Genomic DNA, 8987 nt, shown 5'->3' on the forward strand with positions numbered 1-8987 from the left:
CACTAAATCTAATACATGTGTCCACTCTTCACTTGGCATTCTTCAGATCACTGTCTTGTACATTACCTGATGTGCTCCTTAGTAAAATCATACGACATAAGAGGTATCTTACTTGGGTAAGGAGGAAACAGAGGTTCTGAGAAGACAAATGTCTTGCTCCAAATTAAACTATAGACTGACACTGGAGTCAGTTAGAGGCTAAATCCAGGGCCCAGCCTTGATTAGAATCCCAGGCTCTGGAGCCATGCAGTCTAAAAAAGAATCCTGGCTTTGGTAGCTGATTAGCTGTGTGACCTTGAGAAGGTAGATTGCCCTTTCTGTGCTTCAGTTTTATCGTCTGTTAAATGGGGGTATTGGCAGCACCCGAGTCACTGACTTGTGGGAATCAAATGAGATAATTTGATTATTTCGAATGAGAAAATACTTCACACACTGCCTGGCACAAAGCATGGTTCTGGGTTTGGAAAGAAAGGGACGACATTAGCTTCTATGTGACAGCACTGATGAGAAGGCAGATCTTGACCTCATGGATCCTAGTCTAGATTTGGGAACTAGATTTTGAGCATGGATGGGGTAAGGGAGCTCACACAGTCTAACCCATCTGATTTTGCAGACCAGCCTCCAACACCAGCTTTGCAGTGGTCTCCGCACCCACACGCTTATTGAGAGTCTACAGGAACATATAGGCTGTAGGAGGACCCGCACAGCTACGGAGAGGCTGCCGAGAAGGTGCACAAATCTACACGGACTGGCATGGAAATCAAACACCATGTTAGATTCCCACAATTTTAGTCATTTGTTTCTTTCTTCTAATCGTTAGAATTAATGGCTTCCCTGCTAACCCCTGTTCTTGAGGATGGCAAGGGGACAGGACTCCCATCTTCCTAGCTTGCTCCAAGACTTCATTACCACGAACATAGGATAAAACTGTCTAAATATCGTACTGTTGTCAATGTACTGTGCTTCAGAGACTTCAGTCAGAAAGCTGTTTTAAATTAGAAGCATCTGTAAATACTTCTGCAAATAGAGTTGGAAATATGGTATTATGAGATGCTAATAATTTTCCCTCCCTGTGTGATTTCTCGTGGGGTTTTCCTGCTCACACTGAATGAAATAAGAGGCAGAGAACATAGATCGGAGGGCAGGAAGGCTTTGTTTTGTTTTCTTTTCCTGCTTTCAGAAAGGTGGACGGGGTTTCCTGGGCAGGAGTGTCAGAAAACCACCTGAGGTCTCCCTCTGTATTAGAGCAAACATGAGCAACAACACAGATGCCAACTAGAGATTTCCTTCTGTGGGGACTTCCAGAATAGAGAAAAGTTTACTGTGTCAGAGAGACACAGGCCGTTACTGTATTCATTATGGCCGTGTGGGTGTAAGAGGCATCTGTAGCCCCTGTAGCTGGGTACCCCCATCTCCGATCTTATAGATGGGCGTGGATATTCCTACGCCGATTATTTCACTTTCTTAATAGTAGCACTTCAGACTCAGGTGACACTTTCAAGGCATAATTTCTATGGTTTCCTTTCCCCTTCCTGGTCAGTGAGCTTATTCCCATCACCATGGGGAAAGTGTGTGAATCTTCGGGGAAAGTGTGTGAATCTTCGGGAAAAGTCCTCCATTTTCCCAGAATCCATCCCGCGAGGGCCCAGAGCAAATCGCACGTGGACCTGCTTATCACGTTTGCAAACGACAAGTGGATCAGATTCTCACCGCGAGAGGAGCGGAGAGCCCAGGGCCAACTGTACTCGTGCAGGACAGGGTGCTGTGCAGATCCCACCCTTTCTTCTTACGCCATTAACTTAGGATTTTCTGCTTTGGTCGTCATCCGCAATGGATGGATGGATAGAGCCTTCATTACATGAGGAAAGTGTTCAGAGGGTCTCTTTACAGAGGCTCCAGAGTCAAATGGAAGGACAGGGTTTCATCTCAGCTCTGGCACTGAACTAGCCATGTGGCTGCAGGGAATCCTGCAAGGCCTGCCCAGACCCCCCCCCTTCCAGGACTGGGTGCTCGGTCCCAGCTTCTGGAAGGGCCGGCTGTCGATGGCTCTTTCTCTCTCTGGAACTTGCTCTGCCCCAGATCAGCCCTTCCCTGGGCAGTCAGCATCCGATGACTGGTTGGTATACATATAAAGACCGGGTCACCTTGCTTCAGTGGGGACAGCCCTGAAAGGTGGGCTCAGCTCCAGAGCTCCCTGTCGGATTGACAGTGTTTCCCTTCTCCCTCTGCCCCGCCCCGCCCCCTTTACCCCGCCCCCCCACCCCCAGGAGTGGTTCACAAGAGCACACCCCAATAAACTCCTGACAGGCAAATCTCCATCTCAGAGTCTGCATCCCATGGAACCAATCTATGAGAATGACCTTAGGAAAGTTGATTTTTTTAATTGAAATGCACATGGGAAAAAGTGAAAAAAATAATTCAAAAGGTTATTCAAACAAATGCAAACAAACAAAAAAATGGAGCTATCACTCCAACTCTCCTAGGATGACACCCTAGAGCTACATACTTTTTTAAAAAATTAATTAATTAATTAATTTAAAACATCTTTATTGGAGTATAATTGCTTTACTATGGTGTGTTAGTTTCTGCTTTATAACAAACTGAATCAGCTGTACGTATACATATACCCCCATATCTCCTCCCTCTTGCATCTCCCTCCCACCCTTCTAGGTGGACACAAAGCACCGAGCTGATCTCCCTGTGCTATGCGGCTGCTTCCCACTAGCTATCTATTTCACATGTGGTAGGAGCTACACACTTTCTTGTGGATAATTTATGATGGTGATACTCAAAGTGTGGTCCAGGAATCTGTGGATGTCTCTGAGCCTTTCAGGTGGTCCAAAAGGTTACACGGTCTTCATAATATCACTAAGATGCTATATGCCTTTCTCTCGCTCATCCTCTCACAGCAATAGAGGCAATAAAAAGTTCATTATATAGTTTCAAATTTCACACTACAACTAACCTTAAGAAACTGTCCCTTGTCAAGTTTTGGCATGGCATCATAGCACACTACCCACAATTATTTGAAGAGGCTGTTAAAATACTTCTTCCTTGTCCAACTACAGAACTGTGTGGGGCTGGATTTTCTTCCTATACTTTAACCAAAGCAACATATGGAAACACCTTGAGGTAGAGCAGATATGAGAATCCAGCTGTCTTCTCGGAAGGCAGAAATTAAAAAGACTGGCAAAAATGAAAAACTGTACCATTATTTTTGCCTTTTGTTTTCAGTTTTGGAACAAACCAAATAGTTTTGTTGTAAGCTTTTGGAAAAAGAGTTTTGTGTTTTTTTTTGCAGTACGTGGGCCTCTCACTGTTGTGGCCTCTCCTGTTGTGGAGCACAGGCTCCGGGCGCGCAGGCTCAGCGGCCATGGTTCACGGGCCCAGCCGTTCCACGGCATGTGGGATCTTCCCGGACCGGGGCATGAACCCGTGTCCCCTGCATCGGCAGGTGGACTCTCAAGCACTGCGCCACCAGGGAAGCCTTTTTTTTTTTTTTTTTTTTTTTTTGGAAAAAGAGTTATTTTTCATAAAGTGTTATTTTTGTTAACATGGAAAGGGTTTATTATTTTTTCAAAAATGAATTTATAAATATTTTTAAAATTCTTAGCTTTAATTTCTAAGATGGCAAATTTCTGTAGCTCTAATCCACATAAATAAAAGCACTCTGGGGTCCTCAATAGTTTTTTAACACTTTAAAAGGGTCTAGAGAACAAAACTTCAAAAACTTCTCCTTTTTTTCTCATTACAGAAGGAATAGATGCTCATTATAAAATATGCAGGGAGCAAACATATAAAAGGAATAATAATCCATAACCCTATCACTGAGAAATACTCTCTTTCGGTATTTCTCTACTTCCATGTCAATATCCCAAACATTATGGATTCTGAAATACTGTTTTGAAGCTAAGATATCTTTTTTTTAAAATCACTGTATATCCTGCCAAATATGTCATTTAAAATAGGGTTTGGAGTTTCTTTGAGGAGCCATGCCCCAGATGAATTAACTACTGGCCATGTTGTACATTTAAGTGTTTGACATATTCCACTATTATACACATGACAGAGATGGACATCCTTGCAGCAGTATTATTGAAGTCATTTCCTAGATTTTTCTCGTAGAAGCATTTCCCAGATGTTGAAGTGTGGGATCAAAGGATAGTCATGTTTTAAAGGCATTTGATACACATGGCCAAATTCCTCTCCACTAAATGGCCTTCCGTGAGGCCAGGGACTGGGTCGCCAACACTCATGATTATATTCTGTTTTTCCACAGATGAATGAATGAATGAATCAGTGTGTGAGAGGGAAGGATTCTTTGTATCCAGGTGAAAATTGGGCATTCGCAGTTAAAAAAATTATTTTGTGTTTCCTTAGTGAAAAAAGATGATCTCTCATCAGTATTCCATCTCGTAATTTTTCCTGCCTTACTGAACATGAGGGTGAAAATGTTGTCACATGTTTATTGGACATTTGTCTTTATTCTTTGTCAACTGCCAAAACAATTGACTCTTGACACCCAGTTCCGTTTATCTTCCAGGACTCGGCCTCCTTCCTGATCAGCTTTCATTACTCAACCAAGGCAGAGGTGGAAATAAGTGGCATGAGGGCCATGATCTTAGTGATTAATCTTCCCTGATGTTGTCAGAGGGAAGAGTGTTGTTTTTTTTGTTTTTAATTTTTATTGGAGTATAGTTGATTTACAACGTTGTGTTAGTTTCAGATGTACAGCAAAGTGAATCAGTTACACATATATCCACTCTTTTTAGATTCTTTTCCCATGTAGGCCATTACAGAGTATTGCGTAGAGTTCCCTGTGCTATACAGTAGGTCCTTATTAGTTATCTATTTTATATATAGTAGCGTGTATATGTCAATCCCAATCTCCCAATTTATTCCTTCCCCCTTACCCCCTGGTAACTGTAGGTTTGTTTTCTACATCTGTAACTCTGTTTCTGTTTTGTAGATAAGTTCATTTGTACCTTTTGGTTTTTTTAGATTCCACATATAAGCGATATCATATATTTGTCTTTCTCTGCCTGGCTTACTTCACTCAGTATGACAATCTCTCAGTCCATCCATGTTGCTGCAAATAGCATTATTTCATTTCTTTTATGGCTGAGTAATATTCTATTGTAGATATGCACCACGTCTTCTTTATCCATGTGATCCAGCAATCCCACTCCTGGGCATATATCCGGAGAAAACCATAATTCGAAAAGATACATGCACCCCAATGTTCATTGCAGCACTATTTACAATAGCCAGGACATAGAAGCAACCTAAGTGTCCATCAACAGAGGAACGGGTAAAGGGAAGAGTGTTTTTTAAAAGCAGGAATTAATTTAATAATCAGGGAACTGCATATGAAAATTCACAGTTCTAACTTGGAAAGGTCTAGGAAGTAGTCTCTCATCACTGTTGACAGGGATTGGACATTGGCTGTACCTTTTTTTAATTTATTTTAAAATAAATTTATTTATTTATTTTAAAATAAATTTATTATTTTATTTTTGGCTGCGTTGGGTCTTCAGTGCTGCGCGTGGGCTTTCTCTAGTTGCGGTGAGCAAGGGCTTCTCTTCGTTGCGGTGCACGGGCTTCTCGTTGCAGTGGCTTCTCTTATTGTGGAGCATGGGTTCTAGGCGCAAGGGCTTCAGTAGTTGTGGCACATGGTCTCAGTAGTTGTGGCTCGCGGGCTCTAGAGCGCAGGCTCAGTAGTTGTGACTCACGGGTTTAGTTGCTCTGCGGCGTGTGGGATCTTCCCGGACCAGGCCTCGAACCCGTGTCCCCCACCTTGGCAGGCGGACTCTTAAACACTCTTAATCTCTCTTACAGAGCCATGTTCCTTGCTCAAGTTTCAATTCACCCTGGTCCCCTCCACTCCCCCTCCCCTGACCTCCATCTCCCTCTCGCTTTCTCTAGCCCTGAGTCCCAGCATCATTTGCCATTTATCCTCACCCTCATGCTGCCATTTTTTCTTAGGATAAATTTAAAAGAACCATGAACTGTTTCTTATGCGCAAGTTTCTATCAAGAGTACCAAAAAGAAGAGTAGGAGACCCCACTGTCTCCATTTGTAAGTATCCTTGTGAAAGTGAAATGACATATATTTCATATATGACACATATTTAATGTAATTTGATATACTACATTTTAATGCAATGCATTTAATGTAATGTATAATATGTTATATATTATATGTATATAAATATAGTTGCATATACTTAATATGCAAAGCATGTGTGTTTAAAGCAGCAGGTATGATTTTTTCATCTAAAACATAACTTTTTTTTTTTTTTTAAAAACCTCTGGAAAAATGCCCAGGCTTCAAGCTCTTTTTAGATGGAGAGTTTATTCCAACATGTGTATCACATGCCCTGGGTCTCTCTGAACTGTAGACACCTGAGTTTGTGAATCCCAACAAGGCTGTCAAATGGTGTCCATCCATCTTCCTCTTGCATTTAGGTAGAAGCTTTAAGCTGAGCTTTGTGAGTGTTTTTCCTTCCCTTGAGAGAAGGAGATTTCTCAACTCACCACGTGCAGTGTTTAGGCATCTGGGTTATCTTAGCCTCTCTAAAGAGCTAGAGCTGAGAAAATGAGAAGAGCCATCTCTTAGGAGCTATAATGTACACTGCTCTGACAGATTAAAACAGACGGTTAGGAAAAAAGATGGCAAGTTTTTCATAGGTGGATTTAAACATTATCCATATGGCCATATTTGTATTTTCTCCCTCCTCCTGCAGGGTTTTCCAAACTTTAGTTACTCACTTTTGGTTTTTGCCATACCTCCTATGCCACCTAAACTATTACTTATATATTTCTTTTAAATTGACTCACAATTTTATTTAATGTATTTTTTTTAACTTGGACATGATTACCATAAAAGGAAAACCAACAGTACTTCCCACAATTAAAAAGTAACATTAAAAAAATAAACTTGCAACAAATATAAAGAAGGGTCATACATGCTAGCTAGACTCTGTTACCTGCCTAAGATCCACACCTGAGTCTTGCTCCTTCTGTTAAAAGATGTTAAAGAAATTCCAGCATCAAACTAAGATTTCCTCCTTGACAAATTAAAAGCAGTAATTCGTAACTGAAAGCAAGTTTCACAGGGAATAACTTTGCCACTTGCTTACTTAGTGAGTTAATGCTATTTAAATCTCGTTTTATTTACAATGTAAATATTTTTCTCTATCACCACTGGTAAGTATTCCATAATTTGTGAAATCCTAGTGTACTATTAATCATTTATTGATTGAATTGAAAATATTTGTATTACCATTTGGGTTACTTCTACCTACCAGCTACTATGTCAACCAATTATTGACTGAACAATCGCTACACTGTGCTGTTTTTTTCAAATCCTGACAAAACCTTTTGAGATATTCTTTCATACTGTTTCTCAATTATTCCTACTGCCTGTTTTACAGATGAGGAAAAGGAGGCTTAGAGAAGTTAAATTTAGCCAGGTTTTCTCACAACTAGAAGTGAGTTGAAATTCAAACCCAGGTCTCATACTACTGGTAATAGCTGGGATTGCTTGCCCTTCAGATCAACCATCAACTTCACTACAGTTTTGCCCCCTCAAATCCCATAGCCCTCACAAGTTAAGAAATCAGTAGTGTTCCAGGGGCTTTCCCCTGCCAGAGGGCTGGAATAGAAAACCCCTAGAAGTGCCCATTTTTTCCTTAGGAACAAGAGCGGCTGTGGTTTCAGCTCTCAGGACCAATCATAGATGCGACCTGTATTGAACTATATCTTTATCCAGGTGAAATCTGCTTACAACTAGCAAATAGACTATCTTGAAGGAGAACAAGTGTCTAAAAATAAGACAGCTTACATTCTGAGAAAGGGGGAGTGGGGCCTGTGGCTTCTTCCACAGGAATGGAGTTACAGACTTCTGTGGGTCAATTACAGTTGGAGAAGCCTTGATTTCTTTGAATTCCAGAAGATGGAAGCTTTTGTCGTTCCTTCATCAGCTGCTTCCTAGAGGTATCTGTCCATCTACTCATCCATCCATCCAGTCATCCCCTTGACTATCCATTCACTTACCTACTCACCCATCCATCCAAATACCCAACCATCCATTTTCCCAGTTATCCACCCTTCCATCCAGCCATCATCCATCCATTCAGCCAGCTAGCCATTCATCCATGCATCCATCCATTCTTCTTTCCTTTCAACATTTATTAAGCACGTATCACATGCCAGGCCTTGTGGTAAGTGCTAGGATTACAAGAGGATACAAAGACACAAAAAGTATAGATGTGTCTGGGCCACAGACTAATAGGGAGAAATGCATGTGTATAAACTGAAAAAAAAAAAAGTGTTCAAACAGCAGTCAACAAAGGGGGAATACAAGACTGAGGAGGAGACACCCTAGCTCTGCCTCGGGGGCGGGGAGAAAGACTTCCTGAAGGAAGCATCTTACACATGAGAGTTGAACAAAAACATGGCATTGGTCAGGTGAAAATCAGGGGTCTGGAGAGAGGTGGAGAAAGTTGCTTCTAGCACAGAGAGCTACATGTGCAAAGGCCCAGCACACACAGCACTGCTTTTAGTAAAGCGCTGGCATATGGGCCCCAAATTTTAAGTTCTGAGGGGATTGCCCGGCCTTGGTTGCGCTTTATCTGGATATTCAGATTCCTGCTTGGACTCTCTCTGCCTAAGGACTTGGGTTTTCACTTGTGTTTGCATTCTGATGTTGGCTGAATCATGGTCAATATTGTCTCAGTTCATCTGGCACCAGGATTAAATGCTACCATATTACTCAGAGCAATTAACCTTTAGTGTTCAGCCTGGCGTACCCACCATATCCCTGTGGAAAAAGGGAATGGGTGTTTCTCCAGCTCATTTCTCCTGGCCCAGGGCTGCTTGTTGGGAGCATTTCATACAGAATTATTTTGTCTGCAGACAAACGGCTTGGAGGTTCTCTCGAATCTCTGAGGTTAAACCAGTACAGGGCTTGCTTTCTGACATCTT

This window comes from Hyperoodon ampullatus (assembly GCF_949752795.1).
Source record: "Hyperoodon ampullatus genome assembly, chromosome: 14".
Lineage (NCBI taxonomy): Eukaryota > Metazoa > Chordata > Mammalia > Artiodactyla > Ziphiidae > Hyperoodon > Hyperoodon ampullatus.